Source organism: Leptidea sinapis, chromosome Z (assembly GCF_905404315.1).
Source record: "Leptidea sinapis chromosome Z, ilLepSina1.1, whole genome shotgun sequence".
NCBI classification, from domain to species: domain Eukaryota; kingdom Metazoa; phylum Arthropoda; class Insecta; order Lepidoptera; family Pieridae; genus Leptidea; species Leptidea sinapis.
This window is the reverse complement of record NC_066312.1, coordinates 30,461,080-30,481,356: the sequence shown is the minus strand read 5'-3', so window position 1 is coordinate 30,481,356 and position 20,277 is coordinate 30,461,080. Positions and strand designations below refer to the sequence as shown.

At 35.5% G+C, this 20,277-nt stretch overlaps 1 protein-coding gene and 1 pseudogene across 1 annotated transcript in view; one reads left to right on the top strand and one right to left on the bottom strand.

Annotated features, from left to right (window-relative positions):
• The window catches only part of LOC126978626 (voltage-dependent T-type calcium channel subunit alpha-1H-like), a 182,362-nt gene that overhangs the window by 108,658 nt on the left and 53,427 nt on the right, over positions 1–20,277 (top strand). The window lies entirely within an intron of this gene.
• LOC126979117 (uncharacterized) lies at positions 43–8,506 on the bottom strand (annotated as a pseudogene).

Sequence of the window (20,277 nt, the reverse complement as noted above, 5' to 3'; positions counted from 1 at the left end):
CTATTCATGATAGAATAAAATAATGTAATGTAGTCATCATCATCAGCCAGAAGATGTCCACTGCTGGGCAAAGGTCTCCCCCAAAGATCTCCACGACAGTCGGTCCTGAGCTACCCTCATTCAAGGTATTCCGGCGATCTTGACCAGATTGTCAGTCCATCTTATGGGAGCCTACCAACACTGTGCATTCTGATACGTGATCGCCATTCTAGGACTTTTCTGCCCCACCGGCCATCTGTACGTCCGTACGTACTATGTGCCCTGCCCACTGCCACTTCAGCTTAGCAATCATTTGGTCTATGACTTTGTTTCTCCTACGGATCTCCTCATTTCTGATTCGATCTCGCAGGGAAACTCCGTGCATAGTCCTCTCCATTGCCCTCTGAGCGACCATGAGCTTTCATCAGGCCCATGGTTAGCGACCTCGTCTGCGTACCGTAAGTCATCACTGGTTGAAAGCCTTCGTCATCAGACTCTGTGGCATTTGGGACGAGAAGATTTAACGTAGCTTCCCGAACGTTGCCCATCCGAGTTGGATTCGACGAGTGACCTCTTTCACGAAACTGGACCTGCCTAACTTGGTTGTTTGTCCAAGGTAGATGTATTCGTCAACAATTTTGAGAGTACAGTTCCCAATTGTTACGGGATTAGGTGCGACATGGACATTTAACTGTTATGATTACGATATCGTTTGCAAATCGAAGGTGAGTGATGTATTCGCCATTGATATTGATGCACAGTCCGTTTCAGTCCAGAAGCGTAAAGACATCTTCCAACGCAGCGGTGAACAGTTGGGCGATATGATATCGCCTTGTCTGACTCCCTGCTGCAGTCGGATAGGAGACGGACTGACATGGTGGCGTTTCCATACAATCACTGCAATGCTTCGATATATCGATAATCAATGTGGTACCTCCAGAGAAACTGAAGCAGCGCCCAGGTCTCCATTGAATCAAAGGCTTTCTCATATTCCACGAATGCCAAGCACAGTGGCTGGTTATACTCCTCCGTCTTCTGTATAACCTGCTGCAGCGTATGTTTGTGGTCTATGGTGCTAAAGCCTTTTCGGAATCCGGCTTGTGTCGGGGGGATTGAAGTCGTCGAAACTGCGCACGAGACGATTCGTAATAACCCTAGAAAACAGCTTATATCAAAAGTGATATGTGCCTAAAGTTCTTCAAAATCATTATAATATCGCCCTTTTTGAACAGCACCACTATATTTGTGTGCCATGCTTGCGGTGTTTTGCCCTCGAGGATGATGTAATTGAATAGCTTTTGGAGTAATTTCGTAATTCATAATTCCATCATCACCACGGCCTTGTTGTTTTTAAGCTGTTTTAGTGCCATACGTCTTCAGCTTCGTCAGTTGGCTCTGCCTAATAGACAAATCTCGTGCCGAATACTTTGGTACCTTTATTACGCTCTGTGGCTAACTTCACACAATCTGCATTATGGCGGTGTACGAGTATATCGCGAGACAATGACTTGGAGATCTGTCTATTTATTGCCTGAGAACTGGGAATCATCGTCCGGGGACTGAGACGCCATTTGGCGTCTTACAACCATCAGTTTGAGGGTAGAGTCTGAGATTTTTTCGGTTCTTTTTGAATGGTTGGCCTTCAAGAACTGTAGGCCTTCTATCATACTCGTCCACGTCAAGGCAGCCACCAAGGCATTCGAAGCAGTTTTGCAATTCTCCGTTGCAGTTTTCCGGGGCTTGGATTTGGATGGGTACGGGTCGGAGCGTAAACTTCACCAGTCGAGACCGCTCCAGTTTTGGATTGATATTCAATGTGCCTCTTACTATACGGTAATCACACCCAATTTTCACTGAGTTGATCACGGAGACATCATTGAATATTAGTCTTTTGGTTGACATAATGAAGCCAATCTCATTTTTTGCCTTATTCTGGCTTCATGAAGAAGGAGTTTATCATATATAGGGATTCCTCCTTCTCCTTGAGGTCAGCCAGCATCTGGCCTCAAGTGTTCCAATTTGCATACCCAAATTGCCCCACTCTCAACTCATCGCCGCTACGTTTGCCTAGTTTTGCGTTGTAGTCTCCCATGACAACGTTGAAGTGTGAATGGCTGTTGAAATGTCCTCATACATGGCCTCCACCTCCTCGTCTGTGTCTCGAAGTCGGAGCGTAAGCCTGGATGACTATTAACCCTATTTACCTGGTACGTAACCTTAGTCAACACGCTCCCCACCTCAGTTTCGTTGTTGATGAGCAGGGGCGTGCATTGTATTTTCTAGCAAGGTAGGCACTGTAGAGCTAACTATAGTTGTTGTTGCGCTTTAGTCCGACAGTACAACATAAGTTATATGCAACACTGCTTGCTTCTTATATGCAATCTGTATACTGCCTACAATAGGCAGTAAATTAAACTTTAACACTAGTGCCATATTTATTCATAACGAGGTAGGCACTGCCTCATTGGCTATATGATATCCACGCCCCTGTTGACGAGAGACTTGTGGACGAGGAACTCGACACCACCCTGGGACAGTTGGTCGCCCTCCCGGAAGAAAAGCAGGTGTCCAGAATTTGGTATTATCAAGTCCTCGCCCTGTCTTCGGACCTCAGATAACTTCACCTTATCCCATCGTGATCTGCTCAAAGCTTCCTCCAGTTCCTCCAACTTCTCGTTGGTGCGCATCTTGACATTGTGTGTTGCCAGGACCAATGGTCTTTCTTTTGTGGTAGCGTTGCTGCACCCGGGGATTTTTAGCACCCCATGCCCCGTCCATTATGTGGCTGCTATCGCGAACATCACAAGCGGAGCTGCCGGGGAGTGGGGGCCGCGGCCTTTTATTGTTTGTCATGTCTTTTGTGGAGGGTTTTGCCATTATCGCCATACTTGGCAGGCGGGTTGGCAATCGCAGTTGATGGTGGTGCTATCTCGGAAGGATGCTGCTACCCGTCCTCCATTATCCCTTAGTCGCCTCTTACGACACCCACAGGAGGAGATGGGGTGGTGATATTCTGATACGACACCACACGCACTTTAATTTACTACGACTTTCCAAAATACATCATTATTTACAAATAGTAGCGATTTCTATTATTTCAAAACTTTAATTAAAATGCCGCTGTCATGTGCTCAGTCCTGTGTGTATGCGGACGAAGTCGCGGGGTATCAACTAGTTTTATTTAAACAGTGAACAATCAATACATTCTATATTCGTTGAATAACGCACAAGGAGCCTAAGGCTATAAACGATAAATACCTGACCTTAACCTATTTTCATCGATAAAAATACCGATGTAAGCTTTATGACCACTTTAGCGCTATAAAAATTATAATCGTGAGGGTATTTGCGCCCAATTACATAAACATCAGATCTATCCGAAAATGAGTTAGCATTTGATGGTTTAATTCGCATATTGATGAAATGGGACATTCAGTCAGCGCAATAAGTTTTATTGCATCAATTTTACGACTGGCGATTATTTTATTTAGGAGGTAATAAATACATATTTGACTGGGCATCGCTTCCTTGATATTTATTATACGTCAGATTTATGATACGATACGTTACGATATTGCATATTGGAAATATACTGAAATGTTTCAGCACATTTATCGCTTTCAGTAAAAAAACGACCATTAAGATTTTTTTATCTATCTGTATACAAATATATTATTTTTATTTTTACTATTTACAACCATTTCGGAAAAAAAATTAAGTTTTTATGAGAAGAAGACAAGAAAGTCACAGCCACAATGTAAATCAAGATTTACAGCTTCATGATATTACATAACATTTTATGTATATAGATTATAGAGTGTATGTAAAATGATGCAACAAAAATACTCAATTTGTGTCAAAACACTCAATAATACTCGAATTTTTGAGTACAGTTGATACATCAATACATACTCTGTAAGCAATAAATGGTATAAACGAAAATTTATTGAATTAGGCGTTACTTTGCGGAAATCCATAATTATACAAATGATTTAAGTTTTCTTTTTTCTTTTTTCGAGATTTTGGCGAGACAACACGTCCTGAGGATGCCTCGTGTAGAGGCGAAACACGTGTCGAATTGTTTTTAAAAAACAAATATTGGCGGAATTAACACTAAAGAAAACTTAAATCATTTGGTATAAACGAACCTTAGATTTAAGGATTCGTCTCCATTGCACTCCAACAAGATACCGTACTACCTAAAAATAACAGCTTTTTTTTACAGTTACTTTATTTTGTAGTGTTTATTGGCTATTTGTATAAATGCTTATGTGCGTGGCATGTTGACACTCAATGGCATCCTTTAAATTTTGTAACTTATATACGTGTTATTTTACAGTGTATGATCCCAGATGATGTGTGATCCCAGTGTCTTTTTTATTTCTTGTAGTATTTATTATTTTAACAAAGCGAACTGCCATTTTAATTTCAACTATTAGCAAAGTTTAACAGAACATGTGGCACGTCAACGTCACACATTCGAGATTGGCTCGAGTACGCCCACTGGGCCGTAGTATCAGATGCCGCACTTTGCGACTACGCCTGCGGTATCTTGTTGGAGCGCAGCCGACTCCAATCCTTAATCTAAGATGCGAACATTATACTAACGATTATAAAAATATAAATGGCTATTTTTTTAAATTAAAGCAGCGTTCCCGATTGCACCACAGTAGCACCCTTTCACGACATGATGCAAGGCCAAGCCATCCCTAGGGAAAGGAATAACCTTCCCCAAGACGTTGCCACATAAGTCTACTGTCTAACGCTATCTACTTTATTTATGTTACCCTGGTACTAATAAGGAAAATGTGCTACATGAGTAGACGTTATACTTCTGTATCTTTTCTATCTCTGCATGAGAGATAGCGAGAGAAAGAGAGAGTGACTGAAACTAACACTTTTTTGTAGCGAAATAATTTTTATTACAAAAATTTACAAATTTTTACAACTCCTTTCGCCAAAACATTATTATAAGAAACGTGGTTCCAAAAATATAGTTCATTTTATAAAAATGATAGAGTGGTTTTTAAATCAAACCTTTTAAAGGCTTCCGTGTTATTCTTGGCATAATAAAATGAAAATTTTACTTAACCTAATTTGCACTTTCACGGAGCCACTGTATAAAGATAAGCTGCCACTACTAATTTCTTCATAATTTTTCTTGAGCGAAATTGAAACAAGAGAGGAAGTTGAGTTTAGTTTTAGTCGCTTTTCAAAAGATATTTTAATGAAATATTCAAATTATTCTATTCAGTATTTAGGGTTCCGTAACTAACTAAAAATAAAACTACAAACGAGCCTTCTAGTAGTGTAACCTCTTATTACCATTATTATATTATATTTATATTATACCATTTATGTATATACTTGGTAAGGAAAATAAACATTTTGTATTTTTTGTATAATTAATAATATAGTTTACACATAAAAAAATATTCTTACATTTTATGCACAACACTCTAAACTGCAGCTGCAGCTAAACTCTATTTCCCTTTCTCTTTCTCGTTACGCACACGCATATACTATGTTGGCCGGCAGAAGGTCATGGTGCCAACCTCACGCAATATAGGATAGCTCATTGGTCAATTCAAATAGCATGCTTTCTCATTGGTCAAATCAAGTAGCGTGCGCTCTCATTGGTTAAATCAAATAGTGTGCGCTCTCATTGGTCAAATCAAATAGCGGTTGCTTCACCGGTTTCCTGTAACACATTTCCGTCCCTTTTCACAAAGTAATTCTCACAAAAAATATCCAAGAGGAAAGATGTTAAACAAAATACTGCCTACGCGACAATTAGGTAGAGCTTTCGTTCACAGACATTGAACATTAATGCCACGAAATAAGGTGTTAATTTAAATGAATGTTTTAATTTTAAATGTATAAGTTAATGTCAACGCCGCTCTGACATTTATTGACGACCCTTTACTAGTCGATTAGAAGTCTAGTAGTTTATAGAACGTGAATGCTTACAGTTCACGTAATTCTTCTGTCTCTCTCTTTGTGAGTAACTTATGATACATTCAAAAGAAATTACCATAAAAATACTTATATGTCCAATAAGTATCTTTGTAGAAAAAACAACAACTGAGAAGATACGATACGGCCATTTGACCCTCATTTTCTATTAACCTACAATCATAAAATGCTGTGTGTGTCCTTTGTTTACATGTTACAAGATGGAGGGTGAGCGAAACTCACTTTTAGCGCCCACAACATATTCATATTCTTGATAAATTGTCGCTCGCGTCGTATATGTTCATACACTGTTTTATTAATTTTTTTTTAAATATTGATTCATTTAAAGTTTTGTTCTTGATATTTTTTAGTATGGAACTCTTGGTCATTAATTGTTCGCAGTCTTTCTTTACCATTATATATTGCACTTCACTCATGTTACCCTGGTACCAATAACGAAAATGTGCTGCACGAGTAGGCGTATTATTTCTCTATCTATACTATAATTGCATGAGAGATAGAGAGAGAAGGAGATAGTGACAGCGACTAACGCTTGTGAAGGCGCAGTGTTGGTAGGACCCCACAAGATGGACCGACGATCTGGTCAAGATCGCCGGATAGGTTGATTGAGGGCAACGCAGTACCGATTGTCCTGGAAATTTTTGGGGGAGGCGTTGTCCAGAAGTGGACAGTCTTCCGGCTGATGATGAAGAGTTGAGGTAGTGCATCTCTTCTCTCAACATTATTATCAGAAGAAGAAACTGTTATTGATTTTTTTATTTATATCGCAGTTACTGGTTTATAACCAGTACCTGTTATATATAATGTTTATGTGTGCACATATATCAACTAAAATAATCTTTTAGGTATATTAAATATATTTCCATAACAATTAATTGTTTAACAAAGTAAATAATTATGTGGCTAATAATTTATATTCAAAATACTAAGAAGCTAATGCCAAGCGTGGTTGACAGTTTACGACTTGTCAATCAAAATCGGTTACAGTTACAATAAATTTGCATTCATATCTATGATTCTGTATCTCTGTTAGAAATATTTTTCTCTTTGATTTTTTGCACGCTTTGATTGTTTATACGCTAGTATATTGTAAGTTTGTATAATGTGAGATGCAATGCGCTGACAGACAGACGGACGAAAGGCGGACAGTGGTGTCACTGTAATTAGGTTTCTCATCTGACAATAGCCGGTTCGATTCCCGCCCATCATGGTTCAAATCAAATCAAAACCATTAATTCAAAGTAGGTATTTTAAATACACTTTATCACGTCATACAAATACAAAAGAATAATTTGTATGTCATCATTAGAAACTGTGAAGAAGGTTTGCTTTAGATTTGGGACCTTCATATTTACATTCATATTACATGATTGAAATTTATAAACAAGTCAATAGTAAGTCCCTTTAGTAATTTCAACAATTTCAATACGAGTAATATAACAGCAAAAAGAAAAAGAAATCTATATTTCTTTGAGTCAATAAGTAAATCGTATACAAATATATTCAAATACTGACAGTCAAACCGGTTTGCGAATGAATATGTTAGATGGTTTTACGATAAAGGAAAATATCGCGAGAAAACTTGGAACACACATCTTCAAATTCAGTTGTTGTGTCGGACGTTGGCCTAAGCACATTGTGGGAATAAATCCAGGACGTTTTCATGCAATAAATTTACACAGTCAACGTCGATTTGGGAATAAATAGCCAGTTTATAACTACCTAATACGTAGGCTTCTCGGTGGGGGTTCTCCCTTAAGGCAAGGAAACCTCTAACCAGGGTTAAAATTCCATCGAAAATATATAAGAACGCGTAAAATATCTCGAAGATTCGAAATCCAGCGTCGAGTGAATTGCTAGCCATAACTTTGCCATAACTGTGGCCTCGCAATTTCCTGTTTTATGCATTTAATCGAAATATTCAATATAAATTATATTATCAATTGTATCGGGTTAAAATAGTTTGACTAAATAAACTACATTTTTTGGAGTGTCGAACCACAAAAGCACGCGGCATTGTAGAACTATTTCTTAAATTAAGTATTGTGTTAATTGTAAGAACTTAATGAAAACTCATGGTCACTCAGGGGGCAATGGAGAGGGCTAAGCTCGGAGTTTCCCTGGGAGATGGAATCAGAAATGAGGAGATCCGTAGGAGAACCGACCCAAATGAATGCGAAACTGAAGTGGTCAGGATTCTACGGATGACATAGGTCGATGCACAGAAGGCCGGTTGGGCAGTAAAGTCCTCGAACGGTGAGCACGTACCGGTGACGCAGAGTTGGTAGACACCCTACAAGATGAACCGACGATCCTCCTCCTTTTTTGAAGTCGGTTAAAAAAGGCAAAATCCCGTCTTTGCAACCTTTAACGGCTTTAAATATCCAGACAGACCAGCGGACTTACCAGAATTAGACATCATTGCTGAAAGATTTATTTCACCACGGGTTCCTTTTATGCAGATACAGAGATTGCGGCATTTTAACGGTCAGTTCGCTATAACCGGGCAAATAATTAACATACCTGTTTCAGTTAGCAACATGACAAACATTATACCTATTTACCTAGACCACTCAATGGCCAAGAAGAAGATCTTTGTACTCATCAAGAAGAAACTTATTCATAGGACAAGTTATCTTCATGGGCTGGTTAAAAGATCTGTCATCAAAATTGTTGATGACAGATCTAAAACATATCTGGTTCAGACTCCTTTATATAAATATTTTGATATTAAAGTAGATGATTCCTGGTTCATAACTAATGATAACGTTATAGTTGATTATAGCCAATCTGCAGATCACACGATACCTGTTGAGCCTGACTCTGCACAAACGTAAATAAATATTAACGAATTTAGTGAGCATATTATAATTGATGAAAGTCTTATAGCGCAACAGCAAACTGTTCTGTGGAATGAAGATAAATTCTTTCACATCGCTCCAGGGGGAAATATAATTCCAAAGAGTTTACTATTTGATAATACGCAGAAGAATTGTCGATTCCAGCCATTTACTTAGGACAATTTGTATGTGTATTCCGAGAGGACATTACAGTGACCTCATTTATGATGGCAACCAGTGAATGATAGAAGGGGCGTGAACCCTAATAAACTTCTTTATACTGCGATGAAGATTTTGCGTCTAAGAGTTTGTAATGGTTTAAAGATTGGATTTAAACATATCGGCACAATCAACGATATATCTAAAGAGCAAATTCATTCAGAAGATTATATTAATACCTGTTTAGAGAGCAACATAGCTTTTATGAAATCTATACATAATTCTGCCACTTATTGGTCGGCGCGTAAGCGAGATCTGTTTGCAATGATGCGACAGTTGGGAAAACCAACCATGTTTTTGACGATTACTGCTAATGAAATAGGTTGGCTTCATCTTTTACAACTTCTTCATAAACTTAAAAATAAAGGAGAAATACTGACAGATGAGCAGATTCAAACTTTAAATTACTTTCAAATAACAACATTGGTCAATGAAGATGCTGGAAGTTGGGCAATTTACTTCAATAAGCTAGATAATATCATCATGTTAATTTTAGAATCCAAGAAAGTAAGTTCTTTTGGAAATTTTGTTAAATACCTGTTCAAAGACAATCGTTCTTGAGGAGTAAACTCGAGTTGTGCGTCGGAGCTGACACAGACACTTTTTTAACCTGTCAAAGTAAAATAAACTTTATTCAAATAGGCTTAAATTGGCTGAATATACCTTTTGTTCGAAAAAGTAGAACTCATGAGAAGAACATACAAGAAACTCGAAATCCAATGCTTTCAATCAAATAGAGTATTTTACATTGGCTGTAATATACATAACAAATTAATTTGTAAGGCGCTGTATCCAACATATGAATACTACATACTGCATCCAATAATATCAATTTCTATCAGTATTTGCGTAACCGAATGAGTCTAATAACTGGAATTCAATCCTGGAAATACACAAATATTATAAAGATCAAGGAAGTATAAGCAACATTGAATATTTCAAAATTGTAATCGTAAAAGATATTGATAGACGAATAGACGAACCATCTCAATGTATGAAGCACACGAGGGCGCTATAAATGTAGGCTATTAAGCTCTCGAAACCAATTTACTGAAGACGGAATGATGAAGTTCGTGCAGCCTTACATATTCAATCTTGGTTTCTTGTCGTATTTTATGATTGAAATAGAAGATTAAATTAAAATGACTTGCTTTTATCTCTTACTTTCTTATATCATTCTGTTGTTTTTTATACTATTTAAGCCTTAGTTAACATTATTCGAGGGGGATGAATATGAATAGGGCCAAAAAGAATGGATGTACACTTGGTATTTGGGTGAATGAATAAAGGCATCAAGAAATTTGAACCTAAACCGTTAAATGACTCTAAAAAGAAACGCACTGCGAATACACCTTTGCAATACCAATATTAGCTCAAATCATATGACGCGCGCAGAACTGCTCGAATTGTCTCATATCCAGTTCTCTGTCAACGACTAGATTACTTGGCATTGCGTAGAGACGAGGAGTATTAAGCAGAGCTGTTTGACCTGATTCCTGCTACTAAATTCAACCTTCGCACGATACGCCACAAATTGGTATTGATGGATATCATACATACCATCTCTATGAGTGGCTGCAAAGTGCTATTTTCAAGGAACTTTATTCCACGTACAATTATATTGTGGAATGAGCTTCCTTGTGCTTCCTGGTAGCACCGACATAAAAAGTCGGCATCGTTCTGTGATTCATTTGATGTTGCAAGAGCCAGTCATATATTACTGCAATATATGACTGCTTAGGCAATACAATGAGATGAATAGAAAAATAGAGAACTTAGATATATTTTCCAATAGTTCACAGGAATTTAAACGTAACCTACGAAAACATCCCAATCAATAAAAACCAACAGGCATTTATTTTTTATCTTTTATTCCTTTTTTAATCTTAAGGCGAAGAGTAAGCAGAAAACACGCAAACATGGTGTTTTTAGACAAGTTTTGTGGTGAAAGTATAGCATTTCGAGCTATGAACACTACTTAATCCTGTTACACATATTCTTAAGTCTTATTTGTAGGTTGCTAATGCTTGCTGTTGGTTATAGTTAACACTGCCGAGCCTTTTTGAACTACCACTTTTCTATCAAGTTAAACAAGTTTTTTGGCATGGCGTGACGTATTTTTTTTGGTACTTCTCTCACAAAAATTATTCTTATAGCTTGTACTTTTTTGTGTAGGTGCATTTATTCAGATTAGTAGTAAATAACGAGGATTGTCAGCATATAAACGGTTTTCCACCCAAGAATTTTGAAAATATTGGCTTTGTTACATAGATGGCGGGCCAGCAGCCGTGAACTCATATCGCTCAAGGTCGCTGGCATTTAGTATCGCCTTAACACCAGGTGAACCGTACGCTCGTTTGACCTGCTCTATTAAAAACCACATTGAATATAGTACGATCCAGTAGCGATGATTGGACTTTGAATGCAAATACACAGGAGTTTTTTGCTTTCGTAATGTTATGCTACTGGAGAATGCTACGCATCAACTGGACCTAGAAACCTTTGAATATTCACCATAAATACATTAACAATATTTCTAGAAACTGCAACAATCATAATGTTAACACGAGGTACAAACATAAACTTCTTATGCCTACTATTCGGTTAAGTCGAGTGGTATTATATTATGTTTCGTATGGGTGAAATCTCATGAGAGGTGACTCATGAGATTTCACCCATACGAAAAGTGTCAAACTATATCTTATATATTTTTTTTTATTATTTATTTTTTCGCGTGTTCCAGTCATGAGTATGTCGGTGACGCGAACCCATAAGATTTTCCTCTACCAAAAAGTGCCCAACGCGGCTAAGGCTATAGAAGTTTACACTTCAAAAATGTACGTTATGACGTTATTCCGAATGTATGCCGTCAATATTTTTTCGCACCGAGAAATGTTCGCAATATCGATAAATTGGTAAGTTAAAAAAAATACTTCTACAAAGTTACGTGGCAAAGTTGGTTTCTTATATCCATTACCAAATAAATAACAACTGTAATTAATTACGTTCGCATGACATACACACGAATCCGATCAGTAACATAGATATTATTGTATTCACAAAACCCGTATCAAACTTTTCCAATAAATTTCCAACGATGACGCAATCAACGTGTCGTCGCATCGCGTAGAAAATACAGCACTATTTTTTTCTGTTTTTTCAAACCCAAATATTAAACGGAAACATCTATATTTGCATAATTGGATTCGCAGAGTTAGGGCTGTACCTCACTTATCACGTTCCAACACTAAAAAATTCTACATAATTGTGTGAGCACTCAAGATGTGTTGATATGGCTATTGAAGAATGAATCTCGACAAAATCCTACTATATCACTGTTGAACTGTGTAATGTAAAAAGGTAATGTGAAGGTAAAAACTTCTATGGCACATATTTCGAGAAACCAATTTTAGCTTTTTTGCCTTAAGATTTAAATAACTATTGATACTGATCTTGGACAAACTCACTGATTTAGTACCACGATACACTATTCTATATTATGATCAATGATAGTCATTAAATTGGCATTTGCAAATGCCTCAAACGCCTTAGGTGTATGGTATGGTATGGTGTTGTGTAAGTGACCTACGACCCTAAAACCGGTTATATTAGAGAGTTTTATCAAACGTACACGTGTATAGCCCGAATTCAATATCTGGTCTCTAATCAAGATTATTGAGAATCAAAATTTTTGTTACATCTTTAAAGTCTATCCTAAATATGCCTTTTAAATCCTTTAACGCCAATCTTAAAATGGCGATCCGAGATTAATAGTTAAAACCGTTACCTGTATTGGGATTTCAATAATCAATCTGTGGGAAGCTCCTTTCAACCGGATGCCAACTGAAACAAAAAAATGCTCCAATTAGTTAAAATAGGATGTCCAGTTTCACGATCTCCTGTGGCCAATATTTGGAGTCATACGTAAGGTTGACTTTTCCATAGTGCATCAAGCTATGTAAGAAAATACATGGGGGATATTTTGCCTTGCAAACAAAAGCACGTGACTTACATTGTAAACAAACCAATTTGTTCAAAGTAGCCATGTTGGCACGTTTCAGTAAACAAACCTCAATTTCAATGTAACTCTATGAGAAATCTTTGAATCTGAATAGCTTTTGATCCCGAAAAGCTAGAAAGAGAAACTCAACGGTTGTATGCTTTTCTCATCCAGACCTTTCCAACGATATATTCAAATTCAGATATTTTTTCTCATAAACTCGTGTATTATGTCTGCTAAACCTATTGTTCCTACTGAGGAATAAAATTTCCAACGCGGTATTTTTGCTTTATATCAGATTGCAAATAAATAAATAAATTTCGTTTATTTCAAAGATTACATATGCATTTTAGTGATTGAGACTTCCCAGTAAGTTGTCTGAGGACACTTGTATTGGGAATATCTCACAACTTCCTTGGCGGATACAAAATATTTGATAAACAATATAGAAATAAACAAAAATGAATAATAACTAAATTTTACATTTATCGCACAATTAAAAGAAGTCGGAAAGCTGTGTGTGTATGTGTGTGTGAGTGAGTGTGTGCATGTGGGTTTGAGTTTGGGCCTTTAATCAGTGGCGTAACAATAGGGTGGCAGAGCTGGCAAAATGCCACGGGCCCTCGGCCCAAGAGGCCGCGAGCTCAAAAATATTTTTTTACATTGTAGCTGAGTATTTTATTTGAAAAGTATATTTTTATAATTTCTGCCTTAAATCCAAAAGTGAGACAACTAAAAAATATAATACAAATTCAAGTTAGTCATTAAGCATTACAACCAACCAAGCAACCAACTAAGCAGAAAGATGTTGATAAATTTTTAGAGATGTACACGTTACCCGTGACGACTACTTTTACGTACTTATGACCGTCAAAAAACAAAGATGGAATATTTTATCAAGTTTGATATCTAATAAAGAAAGTGAGTCTTAAACTCAATAACATTTAAAACATTAAACCCTACTAGATGGGTTTTGTATTAAAAGTTTGGTTTGTTGAAGCCCAAAAAATCTAACAAAAACATTTCTGTTAAAATTGAAAATCAGATGAAACAAATGAAGCTATTTCACTCAAAAAGAAGATCGAAAGCTACAATTTTACTATGTTATTGTATTTCCATTGCAAGATCCTACTTACTATCGATGCAGCCTCTAAAGCACTTCAGTCTTAAGCCACCGTTCTAATTTTATAAAATGAATGAACATATTTTAATGAGTGTTGGACATAAACCAACTTAAGTCGCGTATCCTTCCAATGAATGAAATTATTTCAAACTTCAGTGTTTTGCAGCCTTCCACTTTAAAAGTTTTAAATGACACTGATCTATTAATAAAAGCCCTAGAATTTGTTAAGATATATAAAAAAGACATATCTGAATCATTTGCCAGAGAAATTCTCAGTTTTCGATCCACTTTCAGAGACGAAATAGAAAAATCTTCGTGTAAAAACCTTGCTGGTTTATTAATAATAAAAAACATTTTATGTCCTGCTGATTTCCAGATGCATGCGCTGCATTAATGTTATTTCTTACAATTCCTGTGACTACAGCCAGTGTTGAACGATCATTTTCAAAACTAAAATTGATAAAAACCTATTTAAGAAACTCTATGAGACAAGACAGGTTATGTAACTTGGCTATTCTGTCTATTGAAAATTCTATGGCCAGAACATTAGACTGATTATGTTATAGATACTTTTGCGGAACAGAAAGCTCGAAATTCTTAAAAAATATCTTATTGAAATTAAATTTTTATTTTTATATCATTGTTAATTTATGCAGATTTTGTTGTTGTTCCTTCACCAAAAAGCTAGCGAATAGATGATGAATACATTGAGATATTAAGTTCTATGGATGAATGTGAAGTCTCCAATATGCATTGGGCTAGCGTGGGAACTACAGATCAATCCCTCTTGCCTAATAGAGGAGGCCTATGGCCATTAGTGGGACATATACAACGTGTAATTGAGTACGCTGAAAATCTCGAAGTTTCTTAAAATTAAATTAAGTATAACGTGATGATTTTTACTGATAGGGCCCCATCAAAACAATTTGCCACGGGCCCCAGATGGTATAGTTACGCCACTTCAATCTATAGTCTGATCGACTGACATTACAAGCAGCAGAAGATTTTCCACTTCATCATAAGCAAGACAAGTCAAAAAATATATATATAGATCAGTAGTTAACGATACTTTTGAATTGCCTTGAGCAGGGTTGTTGGCAGTTATGCCATAAAATTAAGTTTTTCAAAGCATTGAAAATTTTTGAAGCAATGAAACTAGTCGGACTCGTCACCGAGTGTTATCGTGCAGTGTGTCGTAAAATAACTCAAGTGATTGGTTTTCTTTTTGTTTGCGTTTACTCTTTAATTCTTATTTCAAATTTTTACTTTAAACGCAATGATATTTAAAAGTACTGTAATACTACAACAAAGTATAAACACAAATGTTTGTTTTAGAAGTAAAACTTCTTAAGGTGCGTCTTGAGGGTAACTCAGATTTTTTATACACTTTCGTAATAAATAAATTATTTAAAGAGTTTTAAGAAATTTTTGGACATTTGCGACGTTCTTTAACAATATTCAATATCAACGTTATAATGATATGTACTAGAACTATATAATCTTCAATTTCTTATTCTCAATTATTTTATTTAATGAGTAAAAATTTTTTCAATGTGATATTGGTATTAATGAATTTTATATAGGAAATGAAATAATAATCAGTTAAAGGAAATACAGTGTTTTTTTTTAAATATTAATAAAGTCTTTGTAAAATAGGTTTATAAAATATCATTATAAGGGATTTTTTTATTATAGGAAGAGAAATTACCAATGCACAAAAGATGAGGTTACATCGTCAGCGTTTGCCATATGTATGGTATATATATCTGTTAATTACCCTAAAGTTAATTTTAACGAACGTTAAATGAGACATTGATTATAATATACCAGAAGGCATATCAAATATATTTGGTCTCAGTATTTTTACACCTTCACGAATTGTTTCCTTACAAATATTTTTTACTAAATGGACATTGGATCTCTCACACTCTTATGGTAAGTTTCACATCAATCGTGTGTAAAGATTTTTAACGCACACACTTTTTTTATTGCAGTTTCAATCAAACCATTATCATGAATTTTTGTATGGAGGTTTTCAGGGATATATGTATAAATGGAAAAGGAACTAAGGTACTTTTTATTCCGATATTTTTAAAAGATCCAAAGAAAGTGCGAAAAAATAAATTCATGCTGAAATAAGTATTCAAATTTTGAGTTGTAAGTGTAAACTGTAATTATTCATTGTGTATAAATTACTGAACTAATTCCATTTTAGCCAACAGCAAATTAGCTTCTTTATTCTCAAAACCACCAATACGGTAATGATAAGTATTGGGACAGCTACTAAACTTATAACCGAGTATATATCTGGCAAGAAACAGTTCGAATGTTTTTGCTTTGGCTTACCCTTTAGCCACTGACTTACCCTTTTGAACGCAGATTTTTAAAGCAATATTAAAAACATAGTATATTTTTTACTAACGTGATTGTTAAAAGTTACTTTTTTATTATTATTTTAGCTTACCTTTCTTTTAACTTTAATGTAGCTTTCGCGACCTTTTCAGAGTATCAGGGGGCTTTTACACACAAACTAATGTCAAAACAAAGTTACAATTTACACGCGTTTAGTCCTTTAAAAAGTGTTTTATTTAAATACTAAGAACAATATCAAAATAAGTCAAAAACATTGTAATCAGTTAGATAAAGTTACTGTATAAGAATCAAAATCTAAACATTTTATTGAAAACACAAATTTCAAAATACAATTTTTCACGTCGAATAATTACAAAATAACAATTTACAAGTCATCATGAGAAAATGTAAATAATATGAATATAAAACATAGCTGTGATTAATTTCAAATTAAATTAAAATTTATACAATATAGGTACAGTTAGTCAAGTCTAAACAGTTGTCCGAAAAACATTCAAGAATTCCATAACATATGTAATAAACTATTCAAATAGACTATCTATTATCAAGCATATAAATTATAATCTATGTTTTAGTCTCATGCATGAAATAGCCTCGAAAATCTTTCATATTACGAAACCGTACAGTTATAAAATTATACTTTCACATAAAGACATATTTCGGTCTCGAGTTGGTTCTTCAAATATTCATTCGGAGGAAACATTTTTAAGTACTTCATAGCCATGTTGGGAGACTTTTAATTAAAATTTCTTTCATAACTTTAATACTCGGATTTATATATAATTTTAGCTGCAGTAATTACGTTTAATGGTAGAACCACGTCTATTTAAGAATAAGAAGATTAACTTTTAACTACATTGACATTTTTCTGATGTAAATCAGGTCATGTCATGTATTTCAATTAAAGATTTCATTATTTCTTTTTATGAGAAGGGTATATGGCCTCTGTTTATCACAGCTACTTTGGATAGCTACTGTTGGCTCTTCCATATAGAAGCATAGTATAGTTCATAGTCTCAGTGCCAAAGACTAAGAGTTCAGAAAAAGGTTCCAAAAAAAAATATTGTATACTTATGAAGAAATATTGGAATCAATATCTAAAATGTATTCAGTTATCGACTCGTTTCTCTATGGTAATGGTATGTTATCATTTATGGAAGAATTTCTCGTACTTATCTCAAACTTCTTTCATTAAGAACACTTTGTAGTTGAGGTATCGAAGAGATCCATAAGAGTCGCAGTGTGCGAGAGATCCTATGTCCTTTTTACAAAAAGATGGAACACAAAGATGTTCTGGTTGTAGAGATGTTTGGGTGAGGTCTTTGTCTTCCGGTTATAAAAGTAATAAAGACGGCACCGCTTGCAAACGTGAAGGATAGTGAAAATAGTTTCAGCCTCACTTCGTGCTGTTAATAAACTCGATGATGTAATGAATTGCATGATACATAATCCAGTAGCCAATCCTGTTCTATATTGCTAAAGTAATAATAGAAATGAAAATGAAAAGACCCAAAAATTCCTGAATAAACATAAACCAAACAAAGTAGGTATTGTAATATTCAAGTTCTATTATAAAGTTTGGGATAAATTCGTACACGACTCTCTGGAGCTTGAGACGGAATTATCTTTGTTTTGGTCATATTTTTTGTGAAGTTATTTGAGTTTTCTTTGTATAATATCGAATGCTTGGATAATTTACGCGTCTAGATAGAGTTTCTTGCTGTTAGATAACAAATAAAATACGCCAGGAATATTAGTTTAGTGTGCGTGACAAGCTACGTCTTACACTTGTGATTTGTATGACACTTTGTGTTAGTGTGCATGAATTATTTAAAATGAAGATTGGTTCTAAACTCAATTTTATTTCAACGTTTTCGCAGCTATCATAGTCTATCTAGAATGAATGATCGTATAGCGTACTCTTTTCAACGATACATTTATTCTTACTACTATTAAAAGTAACCTATCTGTCTTTCTGATATAAGTATAGCATAGGTTATGATAAAACGGGATATTTAACTTAATTTAATGTCTCATTATAAGTTCAAAGCTTTATACTACACGAAAAATATTAGAAACACCTATTACAAATAAAAGAAATATTTATATTATTAATCTTTAGTAAGAAAGAGCAGCTCGACATCGCTTCATTGGGTGTCTTCTACCGCATTTATCACGGGGAGTGTTCCGAAGAGCTGTTTAACCTGATTCCTGCCGCCGAATTCCACCTTCGCACGACAAATTAGGATATCATCCCCACCATGTGGATGAGCTTTCTTCCACGTACTACAAAGCTGTGGAATGAGCTTCCTTGTGCGGTGTTACCGGGACGATACGACATGGGTACCTTCAAAAAAAGCGCGTATTTAAAGGCCGGGAACGCTCTTGTGATTCCTCTGGTGTTGCAAGAGAATGTGGGCGGCGGTGATCACTTAACACCAGGTGACCCGTACGCTCGTTTGTCCTCCTATTCTATAAAAAAAAATGCTCTTTGATTTGAGTTTTGAATTACTTTTAGTAAAATACTATATACTTGAAACAAAATGTACAATTAATAATATTAGAGATAATTGGTGTGGTTTTTCCATATGACTACATAATATTCTTAGAGTTCCTTAGCTCCTCGCTTAAATGTCCTTGCTTGTCGCGGTATCGTAGGTCGAGTCGTTCCCTATCTTAAACATTTATAAGTACCATTTGCTTGAGCTAGATGAATAAAATGATTTTGATTTGATTCGATTCGTTATCTACACGTTTCTGCTATCGAACAGACAATTATTTATGCATTTCTGGTAGAACTCTGGGTACTCTGTGAAGCCATTTAATATTTCTTCTTCAGATGTAAATTTGTACCATGTCAAATATGTCCAAATTGCTGAAATAAATTGGTAGGGCCACATTTTGGTTAAATGAAGGATTTACTCCTCCTGAGTAGAATCGGTTTCTCGATTCATGTCAGGTCTTGTGATTTCATGGAGCAATATTTATGTTGATTAGTTACAGAGTTTGTCTCACCGCAGTCCTGTCATTTTTTGAAATTGAGTACACTTGGCATCTACTGCTATAGGAAAGTTAGGCTTATTTGCACCCATTAACTTTAAGAATTATTAACATGGTTAAGTACCGGTTAAGCAAAAAATTTGTTGCATCGTTTGATATTATTTTTTAGACAACCTCATAACTTTAACCGTAATCGTCAAATCTTCGTCGGTTAAAGATATTGTGAAATATGTTAAATAGCTAAAAAGTGACCAGTCAAAAGTTTCCATATTGACTTAATGTTTCAGTTTTAAACGTTAACTTTAACTATGCGGAACTTTTGCGACAATCCATAACTATCCAAATGTTGTGGTTTTTATTAAGTCTAAAATCCGCCATGTTTTATTTTTTGACTTCGCAAATTCTGGCATAAATCTCAAAAGTCTCGAGTAGAGTGATGATGAGATGAAACACGTGTCGAATTGATTGAAGACAAAACATAGTGGAATTTACTCTCAATAAAAATAACAACAATCGGATATGCCAGGAAATACAGAATTTCAGGGTGCAACATATTCTTTGTCTCTGTTAAGGTCAGCGTTACTGTTAATGTTAAATTTAACTTAAACCTTAACTATAACAGCTCATATGATGGAACCCAGTGATAGAAATCGCACTATGAAGTGGCCACCAAACAGTTGTCATTACTTTTCTATGGGTAAGCTTCGCTTTTGGGTATTGTTGCGGCGTTTGACCTGGAGTCAGCCAGTGAGATGTCTACTGGCAAT